The sequence below is a fragment of the Rhinichthys klamathensis genome, unplaced genomic scaffold (assembly GCF_029890125.1).
Source record: "Rhinichthys klamathensis goyatoka isolate OS25496 unplaced genomic scaffold, OSU_Roscu_1.1 h1tg000530l_1, whole genome shotgun sequence".
NCBI classification, from domain to species: domain Eukaryota; kingdom Metazoa; phylum Chordata; class Actinopteri; order Cypriniformes; family Leuciscidae; genus Rhinichthys; species Rhinichthys klamathensis.
The window spans coordinates 1,329,594-1,357,500 of NW_026607006.1; the positions used below are offsets into that span (position 1 = coordinate 1,329,594).

The 27,907-nt window shown below is 42.7% G+C and overlaps 8 non-coding genes across 8 annotated transcripts; all 8 read left to right on the forward strand.

Annotated features, from left to right (window-relative positions):
* Positions 1–19,030: 19,030 nt before the first annotated feature.
* On the forward strand, positions 19,031–19,149 carry LOC130073245 (5S ribosomal RNA). Its single transcript, XR_008804231.1, has one exon. It is a non-coding gene; the product is annotated as a 5S ribosomal RNA (ribosomal RNA).
* A 61-nt stretch (positions 19,150–19,210) lies between these two features.
* Positions 19,211–19,329, forward strand: LOC130073237 (5S ribosomal RNA). Its single transcript, XR_008804223.1, has one exon. It is a non-coding gene; the product is annotated as a 5S ribosomal RNA (ribosomal RNA).
* A 5,821-nt stretch (positions 19,330–25,150) lies between these two features.
* On the forward strand, positions 25,151–25,269 carry LOC130073315 (5S ribosomal RNA). The gene has a single exon (XR_008804291.1). It is a non-coding gene; the product is annotated as a 5S ribosomal RNA (ribosomal RNA).
* A 61-nt stretch (positions 25,270–25,330) lies between these two features.
* On the forward strand, positions 25,331–25,449 carry LOC130073326 (5S ribosomal RNA). The gene has a single exon (XR_008804302.1). It is a non-coding gene; the product is annotated as a 5S ribosomal RNA (ribosomal RNA).
* Positions 25,450–25,623: 174 nt separating this feature from the next.
* On the forward strand, positions 25,624–25,742 carry LOC130073262 (5S ribosomal RNA). Its single transcript, XR_008804247.1, has one exon. It is a non-coding gene; the product is annotated as a 5S ribosomal RNA (ribosomal RNA).
* A 177-nt stretch (positions 25,743–25,919) lies between these two features.
* LOC130073242 (5S ribosomal RNA) lies at positions 25,920–26,038 on the forward strand. Its single transcript, XR_008804228.1, has one exon. It is a non-coding gene; the product is annotated as a 5S ribosomal RNA (ribosomal RNA).
* Positions 26,039–27,548: 1,510 nt separating this feature from the next.
* LOC130073246 (5S ribosomal RNA) lies at positions 27,549–27,667 on the forward strand. The gene has a single exon (XR_008804232.1). It is a non-coding gene; the product is annotated as a 5S ribosomal RNA (ribosomal RNA).
* A 61-nt stretch (positions 27,668–27,728) lies between these two features.
* LOC130073337 (5S ribosomal RNA) lies at positions 27,729–27,847 on the forward strand. Its single transcript, XR_008804313.1, has one exon. It is a non-coding gene; the product is annotated as a 5S ribosomal RNA (ribosomal RNA).
* The last annotated feature ends 60 nt before the right edge of the window (positions 27,848–27,907 follow it).

Here is a 27,907-nt window from a genome sequence, read left to right on the forward strand (position 1 = left end):
GTACAAAGCCTAGTTTATTGAAATCCACTAGTCTGCTGAATGTTTTGTTTATTATTTTCTAGTGCTGGGCAACGATTAAAATTTTTAATCGCGATTAATCGCATGATTTTCTTGCGATTAATCGTGATTAATCGCATTGTTACGCGCAAACTTTAATAATTAATTCTAAAGTAGTCTATTACTCACTTTTGATTTAAATGTACTGCTATATACACAAAAGTGTAATAACATGTGGTTTGCAAAAACTTTAAACAAATAAGGTGCTTTTACCAGCAGTATTCACTTTACACAGCAATAAAATATTTATTGTAAATCTCAACTTAAACATTAATGTAATCAAATCAAATATTAAAACAAAGCTATTTGCCACTGCCAGGGCATTACCTTTTATCTAGCTTGTTAAAACGACTCCAGTTTTCTTGTTTTTTTTTCTTAACAGGTATCAACAGGTGTCTTTTAGCAGCAGAAACAGTCTATCGTCGCTGTCCGATGAAAACCGCGTATGTCCATTTTGCCGATTTTGAGATTTTTCGACGGATAGAAAGTCCAGGTTCATTTCCGTATACAGTATGCTTCACATTATCTAAATGACCAATGAAAAGTTGTGAAATCATGTCATCTCCACGTATTTCCACGTATATCCATTTGCTGTCAAAGTTGTCAATCACGCCGCGTATCTCCCGCCCTGTGGAGGCGCCTCGCCGGTCTCGTGAAGTTTCGTCTCTGGAAGCTCAGCATTGGATAGCCGAATAACACTGTGAGGTAAAGTATCAGCAAACATTTGTTTTTGACAACTGTTCTCAAGTTTATAATATATTTACAACTGTTATTTACCGGTAAATGGTCTAGAGATGAAGTAATTGTCCACAGATTCTTCACAGATTAGCTTGCTTGCTAGTATGTAAATAAACTTGGTCTGATTGATAAGATTTATACTTTTTTTTTTTGTCAAACTGATCAAATTATAGCCTGTAATGCTACTGTCATGACTGTCACTAGACACATGCCTCACTCATACTGTGCTATCACAGCTTGCCAGAGGCTGATAATTTCCAGCACTAGTTATCTTGCTACGTTTTTATTGTGGAGATGTTAACGCACGGATTTCCGAAGTGAAGCAATGTTGACTGGGCATAGCGCTATATTTTTTCTGATTTGTTTTTCTCCCTTCCTTCAGGATGTCTGTCTCTGTAAAGGAGCTGTGTGAATTAATGAATGTTAGCTATGATAGGGCTGTTGTTGAGGCGATTGCGAGGGTCAGCAATGAGGAGGAAGGTTTGTAGGAAAATAGAATTAAGTCAGCCAAACAGTTAAGTCTACATTGTATTCATTACTCAAATGTTAACTGGTTTTCTTCTCTGTCATTCTTAGATTCACTTGAAAGTGACAGTTCTCAGACAGCTGCCAATGAGGGTAGGTACTGTAGGCTTAAATTATTTTCTCCCAGTAGCAGCTATACCTATACAGCAACCTAAAGCCTATTGATGTGTTGCACATTAAGATGAAAGCCTGTCACACATGTTATTCTGGTTCCCTTGATCAAGGAATCTGCTGTTGCATTTCCAAGTACTAACCCATCAAATTATATGTGGCTAAATTAAAACATTTTAATCATAGAGAATTCAAAATGTATAGTTACTGTACATTTGCTGGTCAAAGCTACTGATGCAAGCTCAGTTCTGAGTTATTCAAACATTGTAGGCTATTCAGTGTGCTAAATGCATTTTTTTCTTTATTGTTGTTAGATTCTCTGGAAAGTGATAATGAAAATCGTTCCGAAATAGCTGCCTGTGAGCGTAAGTCCTCTTCTTCTTCTCAGATTAGACTATACTACAGCCTCCACCTCACATGAGTAGGACTTAAAAACTATAGCCCATTACTAATAACAAATCTAGTGTATTTAATCGATTACCAGTCAAAATGAATGCAATCTTATATCTGAATGATGTAAACAGTGCATTTGTTGTACTAAATGTGTTCCTCTTTATTATTCTAAGACTCACTTGAACACAATCCAGAAAATGACCCAGATTACACACCTGTCAATGAAGGTGAGTAACTTATTGTCATTATTATTACATTTCTCTTTGCTACTAGTGGGCTCAGCCGCACGCATGCACATGCACATGCACGCGCGCACACACACACACACACACACACACACACACACACACACACACACACACACACACACACACACACACAAAGCAATCCAATGCCAAAGCAATGCCAAACTTAAATGCATGCCTACACACTGACACACTGACACACACACACACACACACACAAAGCAATCCCAAACTTAAATGCATGCCTACACACTGACACACACACACACACACACACACACACAAAGCAATCCAATGCCAAACTTAAATGCATGCCTACACACTGACACACACACACACACACACACACACACACACACACACACACACACACACACATATATCTACATGCTAAGAAAACATGTAAGAGAAATGTGTATTTGTAGAACATCATTTTTTTTTAATTATTATTATTATATAAAGGTGCCATTGAAAATCGGGGAAGGTCAAGGAAGAGGGCCAAGCCAGACACTTGGAAGGGTAACATCCAGAAAAGGAAAAGAATGAGGGGCCAATCTTATCTTGGACGGAAAAAAAATGAATTTGTCATCAAAGAAGAAAGAAAAATGGGCGGGCGTTGCCAGGCTGTGTCCTGCCAGAAATCGAGCAAACTACACTGCTCCGAAATTGATGAAGGGAAGAGGGAGGACATTTTCAAGTATTTTTGGGAGAAATTGGAATGGAAAGAGAGGAGAATGTATGTAAAAACATCGGTGGAGGTGAGTGATGTCAAGCGGCGCCGGACAGAAGCGGTTCAATCTCGGAGGTCATCATCTCTCTTTTGTTGTTTATGTGTAGATGGTAAAAGGCTCAGAGTTTGTCAAAGGATGTTCCTGTCTACACTTGGCATCAAGCAGTGGACTTTTTTAAAGTGGGTTGGGCGAAGAGGGGAAAGTCCTGAGAAGATGGCGAGAGTGAGGGTAAGGACAGAGGAGCAGGACTTCCTAAAGACCTTCCTTCTGGATCTGCCAAAAGTTCCATCGCACTACTGCAGGTCCTCCTCATCAAAGATGTACCTGGAGCCTCTCTTCAGGTCCATCAGTCATCTCCACACACAGTATAAGCAATCATGTGCAGACCACAGCATCCAGCCTCTGTCACGGCAAGTATTCACTAACACCTTCAACGATTTAAATCTTTCTCTGTTCCATCCGAAGAAAGATCAGTGTGACACTTGCTGTGCCTTCAAAGCCGGGAACATCGAGGCTGCCGTGTGGGAGGAACACTGTGTTAAAAAGGACGAGGGTCAGCAATGAGGAGGAAGGTTTGTAGGAAAATAGAATTAAGTCAGCCAAACAGTTAAGTCTACATTGTATTCATTACTCAAATGTTAACTGGTTTTCTTCTCTGTCATTCTTAGATTCACTTGAAAGTGACAGTTCTCAGACAGCTGCCAATGAGGGTAGGTACTGTAGGCTTAAATTATTTTCTCCCAGTAGCAGCTATACCTATACAGCAACCTAAAGCCTATTGATGTGTTGCACATTAAGATGAAAGCCTGTCACACATGTTATTCTGGTTCCCTTGATCAAGGAATCTGCTGTTGCATTTCCAAGTACTAACCCATCAAATTATATGTGGCTAAATTAAAACATTTTAATCATAGAGAATTCAAAATGTATAGTTACTGTACATTTGCTGGTCAAAGCTACTGATGCAAGCTCAGTTCTGAGTTATTCAAACATTGTAGGCTATTCAGTGTGCTAAATGCATTTTTTTCTTTATTGTTGTTAGATTCTCTGGAAAGTGATAATGAAAATCGTTCCGAAATAGCTGCCTGTGAGCGTAAGTCCTCTTCTTCTTCTCAGATTAGACTATACTACAGCCTCCACCTCACATGAGTAGGACTTAAAAACTATAGCCCATTACTAATAACAAATCTAGTGTATTTAATCGATTACCAGTCAAAATGAATGCAATCTTATATCTGAATGATGTAAACAGTGCATTTGTTGTACTAAATGTGTTCCTCTTTATTATTCTAAGACTCACTTGAACACAATCCAGAAAATGACCCAGATTACACACCTGTCAATGAAGGTGAGTAACTTATTGTCATTATTATTACATTTCTCTTTGCTACTAGTGGGCTCAGCCGCACGCATGCACATGCACATGCACGCGCGCACACACACACACACACACACACACACACACACACACACACACACACACACACACACACAAAGCAATCCAATGCCAAAGCAATGCCAAACTTAAATGCATGCCTACACACTGACACACTGACACACACACACACACACACACAAAGCAATCCCAAACTTAAATGCATGCCTACACACTGACACACACACACACACACACACACACACAAAGCAATCCAATGCCAAACTTAAATGCATGCCTACACACTGACACACACACACACACACACACACACACACACACACACACACACACACACACACACACACACACACACACATATATCTACATGCTAAGAAAACATGTAAGAGAAATGTGTATTTGTAGAACATCATTTTTTTTTAATTATTATTATTATATAAAGGTGCCATTGAAAATCGGGGAAGGTCAAGGAAGAGGGCCAAGCCAGACACTTGGAAGGGTAACATCCAGAAAAGGAAAAGAATGAGGGGCCAATCTTATCTTGGACGGAAAAAAAATGAATTTGTCATCAAAGAAGAAAGAAAAATGGGCGGGCGTTGCCAGGCTGTGTCCTGCCAGAAATCGAGCAAACTACACTGCTCCGAAATTGATGAAGGGAAGAGGGAGGACATTTTCAAGTATTTTTGGGAGAAATTGGAATGGAAAGAGAGGAGAATGTATGTAAAAACATCGGTGGAGGTGAGTGATGTCAAGCGGCGCCGGACAGAAGCGGTTCAATCTCGGAGGTCATCATCTCTCTTTTGTTGTTTATGTGTAGATGGTAAAAGGCTCAGAGTTTGTCAAAGGATGTTCCTGTCTACACTTGGCATCAAGCAGTGGACTTTTTTAAAGTGGGTTGGGCGAAGAGGGGAAAGTCCTGAGAAGATGGCGAGAGTGAGGGTAAGGACAGAGGAGCAGGACTTCCTAAAGACCTTCCTTCTGGATCTGCCAAAAGTTCCATCGCACTACTGCAGGTCCTCCTCATCAAAGATGTACCTGGAGCCTCTCTTCAGGTCCATCAGTCATCTCCACACACAGTATAAGCAATCATGTGCAGACCACAGCATCCAGCCTCTGTCACGGCAAGTATTCACTAACACCTTCAACGATTTAAATCTTTCTCTGTTCCATCCGAAGAAAGATCAGTGTGACACTTGCTGTGCCTTCAAAGCCGGGAACATCGAGGCTGCCGTGTGGGAGGAACACTGTGTTAAAAAGGACGACGCACGAGCAGAAAAGGTAAAGGACAAACAACTTGCAAACAACACCACCTTGGTTGCATGCATGGATCTGCAGGGCCTTCTCCTGTGCCCAAAGCTTCAAGCGTCTGCCCTCTACTACAAAATGAAGCTTGGTGTCCATAATTTTACCATACACAATATGGCATCACATGAAGCAAAAAATTACCTTTGGCATGAGGGTGAAGCTGGGGTCTCTACCAACGAGTTCGCCTCCTGCATTGTGGATTACCTTGAAGCACACCCCACTTACAATGAATTCATCCTTTGGAGTGATGGGTGTGGTTATCAAAACAGAAATCTGGTCCTGAGCAATGCCCTCTTAAAGTTTGCTACTGAGAAAAAGAAACGTGTGACACAGAAGTACCTAGAAAGAGGTCACACACAAATGGAATGTGACTCTGTGCACAGTGTGGTTGAGAGGAAATTGAGAAACCGTGATATACATGTTCCAGCTGAGTATGCTGCAGTTATTCGAGGAGCTCGTTCCAGTCCAAAACCATACGAGGTGAAGTATGTTGGTTACAGCTTTTTCCAAGACTTCAGCAAAGTCAACATCTGCAAGTCAGTCCGACCTGGTAGCAAAGTTGGAGATCCTACAGTGCATGACCTTCGAGCAGTCAGGTGTTTTATTTTTTGTTTTGTTTTTAAACACTCTTTTTTCACAAATACATGAAACATTATCCTTATCATATTAAAATATTTTGTTTCAATAAACATGCTTTTGGTTCCCTCTTATCTCTGTGTCCTATGTTCCCCGACACCCCTCCCCCTTCTTTTCTTTACCGTATTTTCCGCACTATATGGCGCACCGCATTATAAGGCGCACCTTCAATGAATGACCTATTTTAGAACATTTTTCATATATAGGGCGCACCGGATTATAAGGCGCATAAGATACTGCAGTCAAACGTTTGACTGGGTTTGCGTTATGCATCCACTAGATGTCAACAAATGTCAACAAAACAGTCAGATAAAGTCAAACTTTATTAAGCGTTCTGACAACTCCGTTCACTCCCATGGTAACGTTGTTCAAACGTTAAAGGAAAACTCCGGTCAATTTTAACATTGAGCTCACTTTTTTGTAAATTTGGAGTGCTGTCAGTACAGATAACAACGACAAAAACCGGTGTTGCCTACACCGTCTTATCCTCTTTTTAAAATTTGCACCCTGTTGACTTAAACGGGAAAAGTTTTAAACCTGCTTTTAGCCTCTTAACAACCTTAATGTGTCATTACAAGTGCACAGCCATGTGAGTGAACACGGTGAATCTGACGGCAGTAAATGTGAAAGATATGAATAAAAATGATGTTTATTCAGCCAGCTCACATACCCGTATTTTCTTCCCGTTTTCGGTCGACGTCCACAGTAGGCGATTGTCGAGTGCGCGCGCGCGATCATTGGTAACTAAGCAACAGTGGAGACTCCGACTGTCAGCTGTCAGCCGATGACGGTGTTGTGTGGTGTTCTGAGAATATCAGCTCAAATGGATAGTTCATCCGAATCAGATGTTGAACTTGAACACACGGAGGAGGTTTGATCGCGCGCGCGCGAACTCGACAATCAACTACTGTGGACTTCGGCCGAAAACAGGAAGTAAATACAGGTATGTGAGCTGGCTGAATAAAGAGATTATTCCTGCCTTCGTGAAAGCTCGGATCACAGTTGAGACTGATATATCAGCCCAGGCATCCACGATCCATTGGCAGATAGTGGCGTAAGTCGCCCGGCGCTGTCTCCCCGGCTTGGTGAACGTGTGTTCCCCATCCATATATAAGGCGCTCCGCATTATAAGGCGCACTGTCGTTTTTTGAGAAAATTAAAGGCTTTTAAGTGCGCCTTATAGTGCGGAAAATACGGTAATCTATCTATTAGATACAATGTGGATGGCAGTATGGAGTTTAAACTACTACACTCTGGCAACTGGCAACCCTTCACATCCCCATCCCTAAGGAAGACGTGTGTCATCGTGGCCCCTCTCTATACATCCCACCCAAAAATTAAAGCCCTGAAGTTCAAGCACTTTCAAGAACTGAAACATGTTTTACCCAAGGACTTTCATCCATTTTACAATGCACTTGACCATGAGTGATGCACTATTTCACTACCTGGATGAATGGGCTGTCCTGACTTACTGATTCATTTAATTAAATGTTCTATTTATTGTGTATTGGCATGTAATTGTTTATGTGCATGTTTTAAAATGACTTGGTCTGTTGAACTCTTGGCATTCCTATCAGCCAATTCTGACCGGAAAGACATGATTAAAATATTGCATTAAAGCCTGTTGCTATTTTATAATTCCACCTGTAGTTGTAGTAGCAGTATTTAGTCTAATTAGTCGTTACTTGAATCACCTGAAGAATAAACATGAACTGATTAACTAGAGTTTACTGGAACTGCAACTTCATTTTCACTTTCACTTTCACTTTCACTTTTATTTTCTGCAATACAGTGCCAAATAAACACAGCCTGGTGAGACAATGACTTTCCTTTACAGTAGGTCTAACTTTATCGAGGTAAACGTTTCCCCCCTGACGCCAGACACACGTATAGGAGTGGAGAGGAGTGACAAAATTACGGTATGACTGCAAACAAAGTATCAGTTTAGCATTGCCATGTCAGTGTTTTGATTCATTGTCCCTTTATAGTTTGCAAGAGACATTTAATAAACTGAGTGTATTTAATAAACTGAGACGTAGGCTATTTAATAAACTGAGCGTAGCCTATTCATCTGTCATTATGAAACGCGACTTGGTCATTCTAATTAATGTTCGGAAGAACGCGTATCGACCACCGTTACTGTAAAATATGCACGTATGTCCATTTAAACTCGATTTTGGTCAAATGTGGATTATATCATTACACTGGCAAGAATATGGTTACATTTAAAGATGCCGTACGAAGTATGACAACGCTACGTTCAACTGCTGCGAAATTACGGTGTTTTTTTTCACTTCCTGAAAAGTAACCGTTTTGGACATACGTGAGTTTCATCGGGCAGCGACGCTATGTAGTCAGAGGTCATGAGATATAAGTCGACCAACGTTACTTCTCTGATAGTAGCTTAGGTTTGGTCATGCCATGGTTTCCCACGTACACTAAGATCGCATTAAACAGAGGTAAAGCCCAATTTATACTTCTGCGTCGAACTTACGTCGTACCCTGACGTGCACCTCTCCAAAAATGTAACGACGCGTCAATTCTACGCGCACCGCAAGCGCTGTGATTGCTAGAACCGCTCCACGGGTTTCACATGCTCCCTCTGCATGTGTAATTGCGCGTCAACGCGGACAACGACGCAGAAGTAAAACCAACCAACGCGTAGTGTATAGCGTAAGTCCGACACATGGGTGCGATTTGTGAAAAAAACAGAGGGGGGGATGTTTTGAAAAAGTTTTATTCATAAAAATAAATCATGAGAAAATGAACTTCATCACTGCATTTGCAGGAATTGTAAAATCTTTTTTTCTTATTAACTCATGAAGTAGCCTAACGCAATATTTTTACTCTAATAGCTTATATGAACTGTGATCACGCACAACGAAAAAACACGCAAGAATTAAATCCCCCTCCCAGTAGCTACCATGGATAGTGCCACTCGGCTTGACATGTCAAAACACTTATTTATGATGAATGGCAAAATTAAATGGCACAACGTAGTGTCAACTTAAACATAAATAGGCTATAGTGTAGGGCTGTAGGCCTTTGCATCATAGGAAAACAGTCTTTTCTGCTTTCCAGTGGGAAAATCCGCAGCTTTCCAGTGCGTGGTCCATTTCGGATTTTATTGTTCTATCGCTCTGACAGTTCACATTACAGCGCTTTACTTAGTTTAGGCTAGGCCAGAGCTAGGCTACTTCTAGTCTGCTGAACCATGGATTGATTGCGAAGTTAAACCATCACAGTAGAAACAGTTGTATTGCTGTGCTGTTAAAGTAACAACGTTAACGTTACATCGCGATCCTGAGCTACAGTGAAATGATAGAAAAGACAGATGCATTCGCATCTACCGCGCCGCGCTAAACGCCTCCGACACACAGCTCCACTGCCCAGTCTCGCAAGTGTTGATAGGCTATTACTCGTGAGGAGTAACCAATCAGATAGCGCCGTGGACGGGACATTGAGCAAGTCTGCAGAATGGTGATTACAGCGAGCCAGCCAAAGTAGCGTATTTTAAAATAAAATTGACTTTAATCAAACCACGGATCCGTGATAAGTTTTGTGATCCGTCTCGCCACTAGTGTAGTAGCACTGATAACTTTGAGGGGGGGATAAATTTATCCCCACCGGGGATAAAAATAATTAAGCAGAGGCAGGGATACTTTGACCAGAAAGGGGGAAATCCCACGCATCCCCCCCCCGGCAAATCGCACCCTGAGTATAAATCAGCCTTTTAGAGTGAGGTGAATTGATCGAGCACAAGGTGCAGCGACAAGCGGGTGCGTTGTGTGAAACTGTTGCGCTCATGCTCGCCTCACGCGCTCGCCTCACGCACGCGCACGCGCCCGCCCGTTGCCGAAGTTGAATTGTCTAAAAGGACTTTGATTGTCTATAACTTTTTGTACACGACGCGCAGTACAAATCATTGGAAGAGAGACTGATCCTCGGCTCGCTGTTTGAGTTTCCAATATTTAAATAGTTATCAGGACATCAACAGAAGGGAATTCACATTGCAGAGCATCCCCGCTAAACTACACGCAGGCACATCAGGTAAAGTCATGTATAATTTTAATTTAAGTTAAAAAGACTACAGCTGCGTTGCGCACAGAAGCCGTTGCCATGGTTACTATCCATGGAGCGCCTGTCATTCACTCGCGGAGCGCTGTCTCCCTTTCTGTTCACCTGAGAGAACCTGCCAAAGCCTCTCTCCACTGCTGGTTTGGGTGGGTTATTTGCTGGCTGACCAACATCCCACCCCTCCTGTGATCCGTGGTTTGACTGTAGGCCTATGTCCTATTCAGAGCCAGTGTGCAACGGACTTTCAAAAACGTGCGATAAAACAATTGTCGGCATTAATTAATAAATGCGTTAACGCGATAATAACGCGTTAACTTGCCCAGCCCTATTATTTTCATAGTTTGAGTTGATGTAGCTGATGAGATTCATATAGTCAAGTGGAAAAGTGTGCAATTGTTACATTTCTGGGCTGAATTAAGAAAGGGTGTAATGTATCAGTGCACTCTCACATTTTTGTGACCACCCAGGGGGTACAGCCAGCGCACAGTGGGGTGTATTCACACCTCTGGTAGTGGCGGAGAAGAAACAAGGACTTCTAATTGCTTTGATTTGTTTTGTTTTTTGACACTATCCCACCCCTTTTAAAACCCAAGCATACTCCAAAATACTTGAAATACTTTTACAACTTTTATTTTTCACCCAGAATGTGTTTCATTTAAAGGCAATGCATGAAAACACAAGTAAACAAGATCTGTTTGGTTTAAAGCTCGCTCACCACGACAAGGTACAGATCTACGAGCGAGAACACGAGAGACAAACATTTACTACCATTTGCAAACATTTAGTTAAACATGAAGCTGACAGACAAACATCACAAGGACACGCACACATAAATAACATTAATAATAATCAAAAACACTTAATTAAAAACACAAACTTGTACTAAAGATAAAAATTTACAATTGGTTTGTACAGGCCAAAACCCAATAAAGAACAGGATTATCCAAAGACTCAGGTCACCAATCAACAAAGGCTCAAGCCATTCCTGTCTGTTACATTTTTTTGTGTGTTTTCTTTGGCAAACTTTTGTTAAACATGAAGCAGACAAAGACATACAAACATCACAAAGACATGAAGCTGACAAAGACAAACAAACAACACGCATGACAAAAACACAGATTATCTGAACATGAACAACCACTAAAGGGTATGTAAACTGATTGTGTTAGATCAGAACTGATTAAGGTTAAAATGATTGAGGTTAGATTGGACTTGATATTGAACATAGGCCAGAACATGTTTGTATAAAAGAAAGATACAACAAAGTGCATTAACAGCAACATAAATAATAATAAAAAACAAACAAGAACATTCTTAAGTAAAACTGTAAAGTGCTTTTTTTTTTTACTTTTGAACTATATAAATAAATAGATTGTACTTGAAACACAAACAAACAAACACACAAACAAACACAACAAGCCTCTTTCTCTCTCCTACAGATGGCACAGGAGAAGTGGCATCACACAGGTAAGTTATTTACAGTTATTTACACAGTTCTCCTCTTTTCCAACTCCAAATCCACCACACTTCTAAAGTGTTCAAAGCTGTCGTACACCACATTGTCAAACCCAGAGGTGGTGGATTTCCTAGTGGATGGACAATAGGAAAATATCTTCTGGGTGCTTCCAGCCACTTTGTCCTTGGAAGGCGTGTACCTCTTCCGCTGTCCACCACAATTAGGCACATGGCAAGCCCCACATGGCCGGGAGGACTTGTTCGGCATGAATGCCTTGACTGTTGGTGCAGGAGGTACAAAGCTCTGGCTGCACGATGGCCCACGAAACAGGACGGAGGGAGCCTGTGGCTGTGCGGGGAGAACCAGCAGTATGGGTGCTGCCGACACAGGGGGTGGTCCATAGGTGGGCGCAGCAGGCTTTGGCTGGAGCTGGGTGGACGCAGCAGACCTTGGCAGAATGGGGGTGGGCGCAGCAGGCTTTGGCCGAGTGGAGGAGGACGACGCCATGGGCTGAACGGGCTGGTTCACAGGAGGCACAGGTTCTGGCTCTTCAACAAATAGTCTGGAAATATAAAATACACATGTAATGAGTATTGATATGACGTGTGCTATTTGCTTTCTACAGCCAACAGGTGAAAGTGCTTATGACAACTTACCTCCGCTTCTCACCACGCCTTTTTCCAGCCTCGTGATGAACGTGCTGGTACTGGACCTGAGGCCGGTCTGGCGGTGGGAGGGATGTTGGCAGCGCAGGAGCTTCCGGGAACGGTGCGTCCGACAGCACTTTCAGGTGAGGCGTCACCTTTGGCAGTACCGTTGCCCCGTAGTTGGCCTTTTTCTCCTCCCTAGCAGTAAAGGTCGAGATGGATTTGGCGTTCAAGTTGGGCAGTGGAATGGCGAGACCGCCGAGGATGGGGTCATCTCGGACTCGGTCTGCAATCCTCTTATACTGTCCCTTCAAAGAAGCCGTGACCTTGCTGGGGGAGGTGAGCTGATTGGCCGGCGCTCGGTTCTTCAGCATCTTGAGGAGGAGGTAGAGCAGGCGACTGTCCTCGGTCACCTGTGCCGCCTGAGCGTACCTCATGCAGCCAAACTTGGTCTTCTGGGCTGCTCTGGTCTCAGGAGAGTCCGCCCCAAGGCACCGACCGAACAAGGTGTAGCCCCACCTGGACTCGTACCGCTTGACAAAGCGGGCGGCGGTCTTGTCGTGGTCGTGGAGAGAGCTGGCGGCGGCCGCGATCTTCTGCCTGAGGTCAGCCGGCACTAGGTGGTGGTCGCTGTTGTTGGCCAGTTCTAGGAGGAGCAAGGCCAGTGCCTCCACTTCCTCTATACCTGGCAGATGCAGATGTCGATGTCGATGGCTCATCAGCACGTCTTGCAGGGCAGGACTGTCCTCCTCTTCCGCCTGTTCTGCCTGGGTGAGGACGACGTGCTTCCCACAGACTCTGTCTATCGGGTCCTCCTCTGTCTCAGAAGACATGCCGAGACCCTCGTCCGCCATCTCGTCGTCTCCCTGCTCAGCCGACTCCTCCTCCTCCTCCTCACGCGACTGCTCTTCCTCAACTGCAAATATGTAATTGTACTAAATAGCAAACGTGTCTACACAACAATAGGTTTTTTTTGCACCAGGTTTGTCATCATTGTTTAAGTGTGTGATCAAGTACTGTACCTTTCTGCACGTAGTTGTCCCTGGCAGTGAAGCTGGTGGACTGGCACATGGCGTACTCAACACCAAGGAGCTCCTCCTCTTCGGGGTGCTCGTACGCTTCGGGGACCGGCATCGGTGCAGCAAAGTTGGGCTCCAGGACGTGCTCCTTGCCGAAGAGAACCTCGGCCTGCTGGTTGATGCGCTGGATCTGCCGTGCGTCCAAGCACGACGTCTGCCGGCCATGACCACCAGCGACACGGAGCGATGCCATGCGGTGGTTCCACTGCACGGCAAAGGAAACCAAGTATACCTGAAACACATTTCCATTTTGAATGTTATTGTATACAATGTTTACAAGTGATGACTGGAGCTGTGAAATAAAATGTATCATTGAAACTATCATTGACACTTTTCTTTTTAAATTATACTGTATGATGTGCTATATGAACATTTATAAAACGGTTAGTTCCAATCCTTGATTCTGATTGGTCAATAGCTGTGCTTTTTTCATGATAAAACACGGCTATGACCGCTTCACCCAATGGTTCTATTTATCACTGCGCCCTTAGCAAAACCCTTAGCAACCACAACTACAGAGCTACTGGAGGCCAAACTTAAAACAAAGAAAGCACTGGAGCGACATTCTTGCTGCAACAGAAAACACTGCTGACAGTGCTGAGCCCCAACTAAAGAGAACCGCGTTAAATATTACCACAGTGGAGCCGAATGAAACGAGACAAATATTTAATGTGTGCACAATAAACAGAGATGTTCAAATAAATTTAAATAAACAACAATAAAAAAAGTATCTCTTGTTCATTAATAAAATAATAATAAAAAAGTATCTCGTTCATTAATAACATTAATAAAATAGATTAAAGACCTAACTGTTACCCATCAAAATATGTGCCCTTGTGTTTTTTTTAGGATATGTAAATATTTAGTTTAGTGCAGTGAGAAAATAATGGAATAAACAAAAAAATAAACGTTTTCTCATGCTGAGAGATAAGCTATGTCTATTTGTGTGAGGAAATTTCACAAATATTGTGTTGTAAAAAATAAAAAGAATGAGACAAAGTTTGTTGTTTTTATTTGAGCTTTCATGCATATTACACATTGGAACGATGTTGTTCACGGTCAGGGACTATTTTTTTCTAGCGGAAGGAATGCTTTTAATGATTTAACGTCATGGAAGTTGCACGAATACATTTTTTTTTTACTTTAATATTGTGTGGTAACCGCAACCGTGTGGTAAAAGCAATAAACCTATGCTCCGCTTCGCGTCGTGCCTAACAACACCCTTCAGCTGTTACTTATTCACGATACAGCAGAGCCTCTCGTACCTTATTGCTTACGTGTCTGCAATAAAGCTTTATATATATTATGTTTTAATCACTCACTTGGAATGGCATAATCCCACATCGCTGTGATGGGACGGCGTTGACCAGGTGGGCGTGCAACCCCTCCAGAGAGTTACTGCCTCGCCGGCACTTGTGCTTGTTCAGTCGGACGCCGTTCATCACCACCACCTTCACAGACACATACAGCGGTATGCCAGGGGGATCCTGTAACACACAACATATTGCAAGGTCCTTATTTATTCTGGTGTCCTTTTGAAATGTTGCCATATACAAGTTTGAATGGTTTTGACACACGATGACTGCAAAGACATTAACCCACCTGCATGCAACTGAGGTGCTTGCTCGCAACTGCCCAGTGAGCGTCGACTGCCTCTGACGACTTGAACAGGTGAATGCCATCGATGTCAAGGCCGGCTGGTCCCCGGAACTCAGCAAGGATGGACTCTATCACCAAAGCAGTTTCCTGTAACACATAGGATATATTCTCAGTGTCCAGTGTTTAATGGATCTGGATCAGTTGAATACATATGTGAATATGAAAGCCACACTTACCACAACCCCACGGGTAATACGCCTTACATATGACCTGATCTGATGAGGCTTGAGGAAGGCCATCATCTCCTCATCAGAGTACCTGCCGTAGAGCTCTGGGTTTCCGTTCCTGACCGCCTGGATGAGGAGCATCATGTCCGCCTTGTTGTAGGCGAGCACGGAACCCGCCATGGCACTCATGAAAGCCCCGTACTTGGCGTGGCTCTGCTTGATCACGACGGCGTCCCAGCGGTGCAGCCAGTGGCGGATGTCCAGCCTGATGACGGTACCCCTCTTCACCCAGTCACCAAACAGATTTTCCAAGAACGACGAACCACTGTCACTGAAAATGATATCGTGACATTTTGTGTAGGTGTGTTACATGTTGGATTATCCATTTCATCATAGGTTTCAACTGCTATTGAACTCACCGACAGCAGTTGTTGTCCGCGTACACCACCTTCGGAGCAGGAGCGTTGGCACGGCGAAAGCGGGCGACCAGACCTCTGGCCATGCGTGCGTAGCACCCATCGGACTTGGACGCCACCACCACTGTGGTCAAGAACTGACCCCACTCATTCAGCACGCTGGTGACGTACTGCATGGTGCCCTGGCCGTCGCCGTAGATCTTCTTGAGAATCTATAAAAACAAAGCAGAACATTCATTGCGTGGTGTTTATCAACAGTCAGTCTGTTCCATATGATCACAAGTACTTTATGCTGTACATACCTTCCTCGTGCCGTCGATGCACAAGATTTCCCCAGTCGTACTGAGGATTTGGTCCCTGTACACGGGCATCTTCTCCATCTCCAGGATCAGGAGCGCACGCCTCAGGACCCGAGCAGACGGAAGGGGAGACGGGGCGATGGGAGGGGTGTAAGTGCCGGCTGCTCTGGCAAACAACAGGATGCCTTGCTGAGACGAAGACGATCCAGCCGCCGACGTGTAGGCATCGTACAGGAGAGTCTGGTACAGGTCCCGACGCTCCACGTACCACTCGTCGTGGCCCTGCTGCAGCAGCCTCTGCACCTTGCTCATTGAGACAGCGTTGAGTCGGTCGCTCATCAGGGTGACCACACTTCTGTCCACAGCACGCTTGCCGCAGATTATGGCAGGGAACATGCTTCTGACGGCCGGGGCGAGGTTCATCAGAATTTTCGGACTGTACGCCAGCCAGGTGTACTGCTGTTGGGCACGGTGGGCGCCATCCTCCTCGTCATCGCTGTCGTCCGCGTGCGCCTGGCTCGGCTCCTCCCTCAGCTTGAGACAGTGTTTGCACATCAACCTCTCGGTCAGCAGGGTGTCATGGAATTTCATGCCGCACACTTGCCTGGCGTAGCTGCCGTACCCTCTCTTCTCCAGGTAGTACTCTGGCGGTGCGGGGCAGTTGGTGTTGGGGCAGCGGATCAATGCCTTCATCACCCCGACCGGGCGCCAGAAGAAGGCAGGGGTGGTGAAGAAGGAGAGCATGTTGGGCACATCTCGGCCATCTCTCCCCTGACATTCTTGTACTTGGACGCCCTCTCGAACAGCCCATAGGTCTCGTTGGTCTTCAGCCACTTGATGTTCGCGGCGGCTATACCAAGGGCTTGGGCGGATTCAGGCGGCTGCTCCTGAATCCGCCCAAGCCCTTTGAATCCACCCTGCTGGAGGGCTGGACTTGCCAGCCCTCCAGCACGACGCCACCGGGTTCCGAGGTCTCTCGGAGGGACGAGGGTCCGGGCCTGTCGTCCTGGCACACAGAGCTGGCGAGGTCTCCCCAGGTGGTCAGCTGCGTGCTGACCGACGCCTCGGACCTGTCCAGGACACTCTCTGAAGAGGAGAACACCACAAAAATGTATCAACTGCATTGCTCGATACATACTGATGAATTTCACGTGGCACAAACACATATATACACAAATTATACCTGCAGCAGCCAACAACTCGGCATCGCAGGCGTAGTTGGGGTCCTGCTGAGAGAGGTCGGGGATGGTCGGAGGAGCCTGGTCTTTCTTTGATTGCGCTTTCTGCAGAAAATAAAACACAACCATAGAATAATCTCATAAAATAATACTTTTACTAATACTGGTTACTGCTTAACATCAATTACTCAGGTCTAAAAGGTAACTGAGTTTATCTTACCTTCAACCTCCTGTCAAGGTGCCATGTGACAGGAGGGAACTCTCTGGCGTACTCGAGCAGTCGCTCCTTCTGCCACTTCAGCAGCTCGTTCTGCTCTCCCTGCTGGCAGTACTGGAACAGCAACCACACCAGCCAGCCGACATCGTTTTCTAGAAGCCACCTGAAGGTCTGACCGGCGTACTTCCCGAACCCGATGACCAGCTGACCTTTCCACAGCTCACCCCCGGACCTCTTGGCAGCCGCCTCTGCTGTCTTGGGATCCACCCATGTAGGGTCAACAACGGTGCTGGGGGCCTCTGCCACAGACTTTGCTGCCTCTGTACACTGCAGCCTGGCCTCTCTTTGCCAGTACAAAATGATGTTGGGGTACTGGTGTTGCTGTTGATGGCTGACCAGCAATGATTTGGTGGTCAAGCTCTTCCTGCAGACATCGCAGTCAAAGGTCTCCCTGGCGACGTCATGGATCTTCAGATGCCTCGTCAGGTTGGACTTTACAGTGAAAGTCTTGTCGCACACGCTGCACCGATGTCTAGGCTTCTCCATGTTTCATCTGGTACAGTAAAACATGAATAAATGAGTAAAACTTAAAGCAGATGATGGCTTAAATACATTTGTAAAAAACACATCTTTTTAAAATTGCTTACATAGACTTATGATTAGTATTTTAATGATGTGTACTGTAATGATTATTTTGTATTACTTTTGTACTTCTGTATTTTACTTGTTTTATTGTTTGTAGCGCTTTGGAATTTAGAAAAGCGCATTATAAATAAAATGTATTATTATTATTATTATTATTTATTGTAGAGACCCTGCAGCCTAACCAAAAACAGCCCATTCATTCATTCATTCATTACTTTGTTTTTAGCATGCAAATCGTGTTTGACATGTTTACACTTCTAAAGCATTTTACACATCGAATTTCAACTCCACACTGTTGTAACACCATCTCTATGGTCTTAAGAAGTGAGCTAGAGTGTCTGATCCCGTTTTTGAAGTATTTCCAGGGATCGTCAGGTCATTACAGCGGCGATTGGTAGCTCATTCATTCAGTATTCGCTGAGTTTGTGAAGAAAATCCAGCAAAACGCGCCGGCGCGTCCAGACAGTAGTAGTACATTCTTCAAGGTCTCAACATGTAAAATCAATAGTCTGGTCGCATTTTAAACGCATTTCAGAGAACTCAAATCTAGCTATTTTAATGTAAACAAGCGGTGCTAGCCTAGCCAATTGGGGACAGAAAATTAGTGTCAGTACGGCGCTAACGAGATATTATCATGTAAAATCTTGAATAGCAGGCAAATTATCCCAAAAAATATATCACGTTTCATTCATTACTTAGCACATAATTATACCACACGTACCTGAGAGTAGAAAAACAGTCCAATCGGTCATCAATAACGCCGACCACAATAAATTAGTTAAAGACCGCCAGTATTTTTTTTAAACAGCTCACACAGCTAGATGACGTTTTCCGATCCTCGCTCAATGATTGGTCTGTTGAGCGCTGAGCTCTGCTCAGCATTGCTCAACCATTGGCTGATCGCTGCTCAGCTCTGCTCAACCGTTGGACGGCTGACGATCGCTTAGGTACTTGGAGGGGAGTTTGCCTGGGAATACCAGGTGCTGTAAGCTTTATTGTTTACTTCACTAATGTTCTAACCTTTCAAATAGCCAGATTTTGGCAGCAGATTTCGCTTACGGCCATACCACTTTGAGCACGCCCGATCTCGTCTGATCTCGGCAGCTAAGCAAGGTCGGGCCTGGTTAGTACTTGGATGGGAGACCGCCTGGGAATACCAGGTGCTGTAAGCTTTATTGTTTACTTCAATAATGTTCTAACCTTTCAAATAGCCCGATTTTGGCAGCAGATTTCGCTTACGGCCATACCACTTTGAGCACGCCCGATCTCGTCTGATCTCGGAAGCTAAGCAAGGTCGGGCCTGGTTAGTACTTGGATGGGAGACCGCCTGGGAATACCAGGTGCTGTAAGCTTTATTGTTTAAAAAAAAAAAAAAAAAAAAAAAGACTCAATGAGCTTTTCAAATAGGCGGAAATAGTCTCTTTGTTTCTTCAAAAAGCCTGAAATAGTCTCTCTGAGTTTCTTCAGAAACCCTGAAAGAGTCTCTTAAATTTTTCTTCAAAAAGCCCGATTTTGGCAGCAGATTTCGCTTACGGCCATACCACTTTGAGCACGCCCGATAGTGGTACAGTCCAAGGATTGAGTTGGTGAAAGAGCTAAAGAAGTAATTCTGTGTTTAAAACTTGAAAACTACGTATATTTTTGGTTATATTTAAGAATAATATTGAGCATCAAAGGTAGAAGGTAATTTAAGTTAACAGTGTTCCCCCGACAGCTTTTGCTGTTAGGGGGACCAGCGTTTCCAAGTTGTTCTCTGCAATGGCGGCAGAAAGCATGGCAGCAAACAAAGAAATCAAAATGAAAGATGGACAAATGGCAAAAGGAAAGGATATTGGAAATGGCGACGAGAAAGGATATCATTCTAACAAACGGATGGGAGATGATCAACAAGAGAGAAGAAATAACAGAAGAGAGGTATGTGAAGAGCAGCGCACAGAGAAATATTCCAAAGAGCTGACTGTGGAAGTTGAGGTAGCAGGAGCTGCAAACATTTCCATGATGGATTTATTGAGAGAGGTGAAGAAGGTGTGTGGAGAAGTTGTTGGATGCAGAGTGAGAGGAGAAAGAGCTTATGAACTGACAATGATAGATGAAGGGGTAAAGAAGAAACTAATGGACGGTGTAAGGGTGAAGGGGGCAATAGTACATGCCAGAAGCATTATAAATAATGAAATGGTTGTGTCATTTATTAACCTGCCAGTTTATCTTGAGGATGGGAAAATATTGGAAAAGCTGGAAGAGTGGGGGGTACAACCCCTGTCTGCAATCAAGCGCCGGATGTGGCCGGGAACAAATATGGTGGATGGCACAAGATTTTTAAAAGTGAGATTTACAGATGAAGTGCGCTCACTGCCTTATTCGACCAGATTCGACACAATGAGAGGAGCGGAATACTTCCGTGTAATACATGATAGACAAGTACGTGTCTGTAGATTGTGCATAAAACCGGGACATTTGTTCAAGGAATGCCCAGAGTTCAAATGTTTTGCATGTGGAAAGGTGGGGCACTATGCGAGGGAGTGCGGAGAGCGGGGAGCAAGAGAGACGGGAGAGGAAGGGGAACAACAGGACGATGACGAGAGGAGGGAAGAGGATCAACAGGGCGATGACGAGAGGAGGGAAGAGGATCAACCAGAGAACCAAAACATGGAGTGCGGAGATGGCGTCGAAGGTGCATATGGTGGAGGAGAGAGCGCTGATGGACAAGATAAAATGAAATGGGGATGGAGAGTTGAGACAACAAGCGAGGAGACTGATGATGAAGAAAGGATGGAAGAGGGAAAGAACGATGAGTACGGGGAGGAAGAAGAGGATGGCAAGCAAGCAACGCCTGGGAGGGAGAAGAAAGTAGAGCAAGAAGCAGTACCCCATGAGAATAAAAGTGGACAAGACCAAGAGACAGGTTTGCGAAATAGGCAGATGAATGCCCAAAGACAGAATGGCAAAAGAAAGGCGGAAAGAGACAAAGACGGAAATGAACAGATAAAGGAGCCACGCTCTGGTACGTGAACTTTATGTGCTGATGGTATCAGATGTTTTGTTTAAGTCTTTTTATTTTTTATTTTTGTTGTTGTTGTATGATTACTGTTACTTCGGTAAATACAAATGGACTGAGGAATATGACTAAGTTGAAGGAGGTAAAATTCACTTACCGGAGTGATATTATTTGTATTCAAGAAACTAATTGGGATGAAGATAAAGTAAAAGAAGTAAGGGAAGTATGGAAGGGTGATATTTACTATAATAATGGTGCAAGAAATGCGAGGGGAGTAGCGGTGATGATTAAAAAAGATAAGATTGAAAATGTAAGGCAGGTGTACAGAGACCAGGTAGGTAGAATTTTAGTATTAGAGTTTGAATATAAAGGTATTGAATTTAGATTAATTAATATATATGTTCCCAATGTAGAATGTGATAAGAGATCTTGCATAGAGGAGCTAAGGGGGCTAATCCTGGGAAGGTGTATAATAGTGGGTGATTTTAATACCAAATGTAGTAGATTAGATGTCGGGAAAGGGGGGAGTTTCAGGTGGGAAAAGTCAAGAATAATGTTGATGGAAGTGATGAAAGATAAAGGATTGATAGATGTATGGAGATATGAGAACCCAGAGAAGAGAGAGTTTACAAGGAGGCAGATGAAAGATGGAAAATTAAAACAGAGTAGGATTGATCTTGTGTTGGTACAAGGTGACACTATAAACTATATAGATGAAGTAAGACATCAGGCGAATCATTTTAGTGATCATGATGCTGTTAGATTTGGAGTTAAAGTAGGGAAAAGAGAAGTGAGCGGGGGGATGTGGATATTAAATGCAGGATACATTGGGGAGGAAGGGTATAGACAGCAGATAAAAGAATTGTTTGTTCAAGAAAACCAGTGGTTGGAAGAAAGTCTGAAGAGGGATAAATTAAATGATGAGATTGGAAAGAGATGGGAAGAGACGAAGGATAAAATAAAAACTTTAAGTATAAGGTATAGTAAAGGAAGGAAAAAAAATATGATGAAAGAAGAAAGGGAGCTCAGAGAGAAAGTAAGGATAGAGCTTAGTAAGGCTGATGATGAAGAAGGATATAGTATGGAAAAGTATGTAGAGGCGAAAATGCAGTTGGAGAGATATGAGAAGGAAAAATGCAGAGGGGCAATTTTAAGAAGCAAGGCGAAATATGCACTCGAAGGAGAGAAGTGCACGGGATATTTCCTAGGGTTGGAGAAAAGAAGGCAGAGTAAGACATACATCCATGAAATACATTCAAAAAAGAAAGAGATAATTACAGACTATGTGGAGATTTTAGAGAGGGTGCAAGAGTTTTACGGTGAGTTATATAAGAGAGGATGTGTAGATGAGGCAAGCATAGATGAAGTATTTAAGTGTATTGAGAGTGAACTCGGAGAAGAAGATATGAGATGGTGTGATAGAGAGATAGAGGAAGAAGAAGTTATAGCTGCAATAGAAGGTTTAAAAAGCGGGAGAAGCCCTGGGAGTGATGGGATAGGGGCAGAATGGTATAAAGTTTACAAAAATGAAGTAGCACATATACTAGTAGAGGTATATAAGGAAATTGAAAGAAAGGAAGTAATCCAGGGTAAAATGGTAGAAGGAGTGATAACCTTGGTCTTTAAAAAAGGAAATAAATTAGATCTGGAAAATTATAGACCGATTAGTTTACTAAACACAGATTACAAGATACTCACCAAAATTCTAGCAAACAGGATGAAAAAAGTAATAGGAGATATAGTCCAGCCAACACAAAGCTACAGTATACCAGGAAGAGACATAGCTGATACGATCGCAACAATCAGAGATGTGATTGAGTATATGAAAAAAGATGGAAAAGGTGGGATAGTGGTGGGGATAGACTGGAATAAGGCATTCGATAGAGTTGAGCACAATTTTTTATTTAAGGTTCTAGAAAAGTTTGGTTTTGGGGAAAGAATGGTGGGATGGGTAAGGAGATTGTATTGTAGTGCCAGAAGTTGTATAAAAGTGAATGGCGTCTTAACTGACACATTTGAGGTGGGAAGATCAGTGCAACAAGGATGCCCCTTATCAGCGTTGTTATATGCTATCTCTGTAGAACCCTTGGCCTTATTAATTAAGGCAGATAAAACAATAAAAGGAATTGAGTTGCCATTTGGAGGGAAATGCGTAATAAACCAGTACGCCGATGATACGACAGTAACAGTAAGAGAGATAAGCAGTGTAAAGAAAGTCTTAGAGTTGGTGGAAAAGTATGGAATGGCATCTGGTGCGAAGATAAACAGAGATAAATCAGAAATAATGTACATAGGAGAAGTAGAAAGTACTGATGTAGGCTTGAGAGTGGAGGAAAAGTATATGAAGGTTTTAGGTATATATTTGGGGGTAGATTCTAATGACGCGAGAGATGTAACATGGACTGGGGTAATAAACAGGATAAGAACAGTCTGCACAGCATGGAGAGGGAGAAAACTGAGGTTAAAAGGGAAAATAATAGTGGTTAATAATCTCATGTTGTCTGTTTGTGTATATACAATGAGTGTAATTGAAATGCCTGAGTGGGTGATGAACGAGTTAAACAAAATTGTATGTGACTTTATATGGGAAGGGAAGGGAGTTAAAATTGCACAAAAAACATTGGTTGGGAGGAAAGGAGAGGGTGAATTAAAGCTGATTGATTTAAGAACAAAAAAGTGTGCAATAAGAATAAAAACTGTTAGAAAATATATGGAAAGAAGATGGGATTATGGTTGGAGGGAGTTTTTGAAGAAATATATCGATGACGTGGGGGGAATAGGAGAGTATGGGTGGTTTATGGGATTTAAGCAATCAATGACGGAAAGAATACCTGGTTTGTACAAAGAGGTGATAGAGGCATGGAGACAATTATTGCCGAAAATAGAGTATGAATGCACAGAGGTGCAAGAATTTATAAATTTGCCACTGTTTTTAAATGAGAAATTTAAACACAACGGTAGAACGATATATGAGCCCAAATTTATAGAGGCCGGAATAAGGCAAGTAAAGGACATCATATATGAAGTTATTCCGGGGTTCCTAAGAAAGAACTGCATATATGACTCAGTATGTGAGTTGGAAGGAATGGAAAGTAGAGAAAAGGTGAATAGAATATACGAAAGAATCAAAGCAAGTATGCCAGCAAAGTGGGTGAATATTATAGAGGGTAGTTGTGTAAAGAAAAAGCAACAAGATTTACCTGAGGTGTACATAATAAAAGGCGAGGAGAGATATAGTATAAAAAGCATAAGTGTGAAGAAAGTATATGACTTGTTAATAATAGATCAAATTAAGGAGCCAGCATCTGAAAAAGTTTGGAGTAGAGTATTTGAAGATTTGGATGTAAAGAAAATTTGGTCAAATCTAGATATAAAATACAACACTATAGAATGCGAAAACAATGATTTCTTAATTAGGCACAATAGGATTTATACCAACATGGTATTAAATCAAATAAATAGAAATATCAATGCGATGTGTGATGTATGTAATGCTGATAATGAGAGTTTTCTGCATTATTTTCTAGAATGTGATGAACTAAAGGATTTTTTTGCTTTTTTAAAAAGTCTGTTAAAAAAGAACTGTTTTGATGAGGTGGATTTGGAAAAAGATTGGAAAAAAATATTTTTATTTGGAGTGTTTTTGAAAAAGAAGTCAAAAGACTTTTGGTTTATCAACTACGTGTTAAGCCATGCCAGGCTAGCGGTGGTGTACAGACGGAATTATGCACACTTTGAAGGAAGAAAAGTAAAAATTAAAGACTTGTTCAAAGCAATAGTGAAGAGAGATGTTGAAATGTGTTGTATATATGGAGAAACCGAGGTGAAGGACTTTTTTATAAACGGTAATAAGTTCATTAAAGAGGGAGAGAGAAAAGAGATTTTGTTCAATTGGTAAAAAATGTTGTGTTTAAAAGAGAGAATAATAATTATAATAATGTTTTGTGTGACAAATGATGTAAAAAATTGATTAGAAAATGTGTGAATTTCAATAAAAAGATAAAAAAAAAAAAAAAAAGAGCACGCCCGATCTCGTCTGATCTCGGAAGCTAAGCAAGGTCGGGCCTGGTTAGTACTTGGATGGGAGACCGCCTGGGAATACCAGGTGCTGTAAGCTTTATTGTTTACTTAACTAATGTTCTAACCTTTCAAAAAGCCCGATTTTGGCAGCAGATTTCGCTTACGGCCATACCACTTTGAGCACGCCCGATCTCGTCTGATCTCGGAAGCTAAGCAAGGTCGGGCCTGGTTAGTACTTGGATGGGAGACCGCCTGGGAATACCAGGTGCTGTAAGCTTTATTGTTTACTTCACTAATGTTCTAACCTTTCAAATAGCCAGATTTTGGCAGCAGATTTCGCTTACGGCCATACCACTTTGAGCACGCCCGATCTCGTCTGATCTCGGAAGCTAAGCAAGGTCGGGCCTGGTTAGTACTTGGATGGGAGACCGCCTGGGAATACCAGGTGCTGTAAGCTTTATTGTTTAAAAAAAAAAAAAAAAAAAAAAGAGTCAATGAGCTTTTCAAATAGGCGGAAATAGTCTCTTTGTTTCTTCAAAAAGCCTGAAATAGTCTCTCTGAGTTTCTTCAGAAACCCTGAAAGAGTCTCTTAAATTTTTCTTCAAAAAGCCCGATTTTGGCAGCAGATTTCGCTTACGGCCATACCACTTTGAGCACGCCCGATCTCGTCTGATCTCGGAAGCTAAGCAAGGTCGGGCCTGGTTAGTACTTGGATGGGAGACCGCCTGGGAATACTAGGTGCTGTAAGCTTTATTGTTAAAAAAAAAAAAAAAAAAAAAAAAAAGAGTCAATGAGCTTTTCAAATTGCCGGAAATAGTCTCTTTGTTTCTTCAAAAAGCCTGAAATAGTCTCTCTGAGTTTCTTCAGAAACCCTGAAAGAGTCTCTTAAATATTTCTTCAAAAAGCCTGATTTTGGCAACAGATTTCGCTTACAGCCATACCACTTTGAGCACGCCCGATCTCGTCTGATCTCGGAAGCTAAGCAAGGTCGGGCCTGGTTAGTACTTGGATGGGAGACCGCCTGGGAATACCAGGTGCTGTAAGCTTTATTGTTTACTTCACTAATGTTCTAACCTTTCAAATAGCCAGATTTTGGCAGCAGATTTCGCTTACGGCCATACCACTTTGAGCACGCCCGATCTCGTCTGATCTCGGAAGCTAAGCAAGGTCGGGCCTGGTTAGTACTTGGATGGGAGCAGGGACGGACTGGGGCTAAAAAACAGCCCTGGACTTTCTCCCAAATAGGCCCATCATCCAGCCATTCGCCCCTAGCCACTAGGATGTCCTGATACAATGCCACAATACTGTAACCTATATCAGACAAGGTATTCACAGCAAGTAATATCTCAAAAACAATGATGACAATTGGGGTTTTGTTTATTAATGAAGCCTCAGTCTTCAAATAAAAACAAAAAAATGTACAATGCCATTACATCTGCATTGAAAATAAAATACAAATAATGAAATGTCACTGGCTACAGAAACCCTAATTACACAAACTTGTAATTATAAAACATATAGTTACTATATACCAGGCGTCTCCAACCTTTTTGTGCTCGAGGGCTACCTCAAGGGATAAAATAATCTAGAAGGGCTATACTCAAAAATATTTATTATACATATAACATGGTGGTGTTTTTTTTACCTTACCTTTACTTTTAACTTTAATTTTTTTACTTTTCACCATCATATGCGAAATAATAAAATATCTCGATATTCTGGTTCAACAATTCCTGAAAAATTTGTTATATATATATATATTATTATCTAAAAACCTATTGTAGCATAAATATTTAGTATAAATATGTAATGCAAAATAAATAAATAAACTGCCATAACTTCTAAACAAAAACATTACTGCATTACATTTAATAGCCTACATTTATAGACCTACATGCCTATTAATATAACAGCATTTTTAATATGAATACAGGCACATTTCTGCCAAAAAAGTTTGTTTTACTAAGTTACAGTTAATTCATAAGTTGTGGAGTGAAATGTCTTCTAACTGGTTTGTTCTTGGAACAATGTTTCGCCTGTTTTTTTGCGTCAAGATGTTGAGAATATCAGCGCTGTTTAATCTGGCTTTTAACTAGCTTAAATCACAGCCATCTGTGGGTTTATAATAGAGATAGAGAATTCTGCGCTGAATTGAAATGCTTCTCAGTGGATCGCGCAACTCTGTGTAATAATGTTCGCGTGATCGAGATTAGTCCGCACAGCTGCTTCGGCCGCGATCGCAGTTTTTTTGGGCCGAGCTGATAATGCTCCGCGCTGGCATCCAACTTAAAGGTGCATTGCTCCCACCTACAGTACTGGAGTGTGAAACAGATTAGTGGGGGGAAAAAACAGGTGATGACTGCGTGTGTGGCGGGTGGTGGGCCAGCCCGCCGGCCGTCCTGGAGTACCGGCCGTTCTGTGATACTTCAGATCACACAGATGGCCAGTCCGTCCCTGGATGGGAGACCGCCTGGGAATACCAGGTGCTGTAAGCTTTATTGTTTACTTCACTAATGTTCTAACCTTTCAAATAGCCAGATTTTGGCAGCAGATTTCGCTTACGGCCATACCACTTTGAGCACGCCCGATCTCGTCTGATCTCGGCAGCTAAGCAAGGTCGGGCCTGGTTAGTACTTGGATGGGAGACCGCCTGGGAATACCAGGTGCTGTAAGCTTTATTGTTTACTTCAATAATGTTCTAACCTTTCAAATAGCCAGATTTTGGCAGCAGATTTCGCTTACGGCCATACCACTTTGAGCACGCCCGATCTCGTCTGATCTCGGAAGCTAAGCAAGGTCGGGCCTGGTTAGTACTTGGATGGGAGACCGCCTGGGAATACCAGGTGCTGTAAGCTTTATTGTTTACTTCACTAATGTTCTAACCTTTCAAATAGCCAGATTTTGGCAGCAGATTT